We start from the raw sequence: 2,500 nt of genomic DNA, 5'->3' as shown, positions 1-2,500 counted from the left end.
CAAAAGCGGGAAAACTTACAGCACCTGGTATTCCCAGGCGGTCTCCCATCCAAGTACTAACCAGGCCCGACCCTGCTTAGCTTCCGAGATCGGACGAGATCGGGCGTGTTCAGGGTGGTATGGCCGTAAGCGAAGGGTTGTGTGGAGCAGAGCCCTTTAAGCGCTGCGTGCGCCACACTCCAGCCTGCTCCCAGCACCCCCTTCACCCACTCACTCTGTGGCGCTGATTGGTGCACCTGCTGAGCGGACACACCCACCTGCAGCCAAAACGGTGACCTTTCACCACGGCAGGTGCGTCAAAGAGGCCTTGGATGCGCACACACACACCTGCGCGGCCTCGTCACCCAGACTGCAGCGTTTCTAGAGGGTGCAGGCTTGTGCATTGCACCTCGGTGCTTACTGCTCTGAAGCTCGCTCAAGAGTTTGGAAGAAGCCCGGACGGTCATGTCAGAGAAAAAAAAAAAAAAGAAAAAGAAAAGAAAAGAAAAGAAAAGAAAAGAAAAGAAAAGAAAAGAAAAGAAAAGAAAAGAAAAGAAAAGAAACCCAAAGCTGTGTGTTGGATTTCCTGGCAAGTGCGCTCTCTGGTGGCCGTATGTGTCACAGAAGGGTCGTGTCAGAGAGAAAAAAGAGGAAGACACATTTGCACGACAAGGAAACCAAAGTACCCAAACCCGTGTGTGTGTGTGAGAGTGATTTTCCTTCTCTTTGGTGGATGCCAGCAAAAGCGGGAAAACTTACAGCACCTGGTATTCCCAGGCGGTCTCCCATCCAAGTACTAACCAGGCCCGACCCTGCTTAGCTTCCGAGATCGGACGAGATCGGGCGTGTTCAGGGTGGTATGGCCGTAAGCGAAGGGTTGTGTGGAGCAGAGCCCTTTAAGCGCTGCGTGCGCCACACTCCAGCCTGCTCCCAGCACCCCCTTCACCCACTCACTCTGTGGCGCTGATTGGTGCACCTGCTGAGCGGACACACCCACCTGCAGCCAAAACGGTGACCTTTCACCCCAGCAGGTGCGTCAAAGAGGCCTTGGATGCGCACACACACACCTGCGCGGCCTCGTCACCCAGACTGCAGCGTTTCTAGAGGGTGCAGGCTTGTGCATTTGCACCTCGGTGCTGACTGCTCTGAAGCTCGCTCAAGAGTTTGGAAGAAGCCCGGACGGTCATGTCAGAGAAAAAAAAAAAAAAAAAGAAAAAGAAAAGAAGAGAAAAGAAAAGAAAAGAAAAGCTGTGTGTTTGATTTCCTGGCAAGTGCGCTCTCTGGTGGCCGTATGTGTCACAGAAGGGTCGTGTCAGAGAGAAAAAAGAGGAAGACACATTTGCACGACAAGGAAACCAAAGTACCCAAACCCGTGTGTGTGTGTGAGAGTGATTTTCCTTCTCTTTGGTGGATGCCAGCAAAAGCGGGAAAACTTACAGCACCTGGTATTCCCAGGCGGTCTCCCATCCAAGTACTAACCAGGCCCGACCCTGCTTAGCTTCCGAGATCGGACGAGATCGGGCGTGTTCAGGGTGGTATGGCCGTAAGCGAAGGGTTGTGTGGAGCAGAGCCCTTTAAGCGCTGCGTGCGCCACACTCCAGCCTGCTCCCAGCACCCCCTTCACCCACTCACTCTGTGGCGCTGATTGGTGCACCTGCTGAGCGGACACACCCACCTGCAGCCAAAACGGTGACCTTTCACCACGGCAGGTGCGTCAAAGAGGCCTTGGATGCGCACACACACACCTGCGCGGCCTCGTCACCCAGACTGCAGCGTTTCTAGAGGGTGCAGGCTTGTGCATTGCACCTCGGTGCTTACTGCTCTGAAGCTCGCTCAAGAGTTTGGAAGAAGCCCGGACGGTCATGTCAGAGAAAAAAAAAAAAAAGAAAAAGAAAAGAAAAGAAAAGAAAAGAAAAGAAAAGAAAAGAAAAGAAAAGAAAAGAAAAGAAAAGAAAAGAAAAGAAACCCAAAGCTGTGTGTTGGATTTCCTGGCAAGTGCGCTCTCTGGTGGCCGTATGTGTCACAGAAGGGTCGTGTCAGAGAGAAAAAAGAGGAAGACACATTTGCACGACAAGGAAACCAAAGTACCCAAACCCGTGTGTGTGTGTGAGAGTGATTTTCCTTCTCTTTGGTGGATGCCAGCAAAAGCGGGAAAACTTACAGCACCTGGTATTCCCAGGCGGTCTCCCATCCAAGTACTAACCAGGCCCGACCCTGCTTAGCTTCCGAGATCGGACGAGATCGGGCGTGTTCAGGGTGGTATGGCCGTAAGCGAAGGGTTGTGTGGAGCAGAGCCCTTTAAGCGCTGCGTGCGCCACACTCCAGCCTGCTCCCAGCACCCCCTTCACCCACTCACTCTGTGGCGCTGATTGGTGCACCTGCTGAGCGGACACACCCACCTGCAGCCAAAACGGTGACCTTTCACCACGGCAGGTGCGTCAAAGAGGCCTTGGATGCGCACACACACACCTGCGCGGCCTCGTCACCCAGACTGCAGCGTTTCTAGAGGGTGCAGGCTTGT

The 2,500-nt window shown here is 53.6% G+C and overlaps 4 non-coding genes across 4 annotated transcripts; all 4 read right to left on the bottom strand.

Moving 5' to 3' along the window:
• Positions 1–12: 12 nt before the first annotated feature.
• LOC111947262 lies at positions 13–131 on the bottom strand. Its single transcript, XR_002873082.1, has one exon. It is a non-coding gene; the product is annotated as a 5S ribosomal RNA (ribosomal RNA).
• A 600-nt stretch (positions 132–731) lies between these two features.
• On the bottom strand, positions 732–850 carry LOC111947261. The gene has a single exon (XR_002873081.1). It is a non-coding gene; the product is annotated as a 5S ribosomal RNA (ribosomal RNA).
• A 559-nt stretch (positions 851–1,409) lies between these two features.
• LOC111947260 lies at positions 1,410–1,528 on the bottom strand. Its single transcript, XR_002873080.1, has one exon. It is a non-coding gene; the product is annotated as a 5S ribosomal RNA (ribosomal RNA).
• A 605-nt stretch (positions 1,529–2,133) lies between these two features.
• On the bottom strand, positions 2,134–2,252 carry LOC111947259. The gene has a single exon (XR_002873079.1). It is a non-coding gene; the product is annotated as a 5S ribosomal RNA (ribosomal RNA).
• Positions 2,253–2,500: the final 248 nt, after the last annotated feature.

This window comes from Oryzias latipes, chromosome 3, assembly GCF_002234675.1.
Source record: "Oryzias latipes chromosome 3, ASM223467v1".
NCBI lineage: Eukaryota > Metazoa > Chordata > Actinopteri > Beloniformes > Adrianichthyidae > Oryzias > Oryzias latipes.
This window is presented reverse-complemented; position numbering and strand designations above follow the sequence as displayed.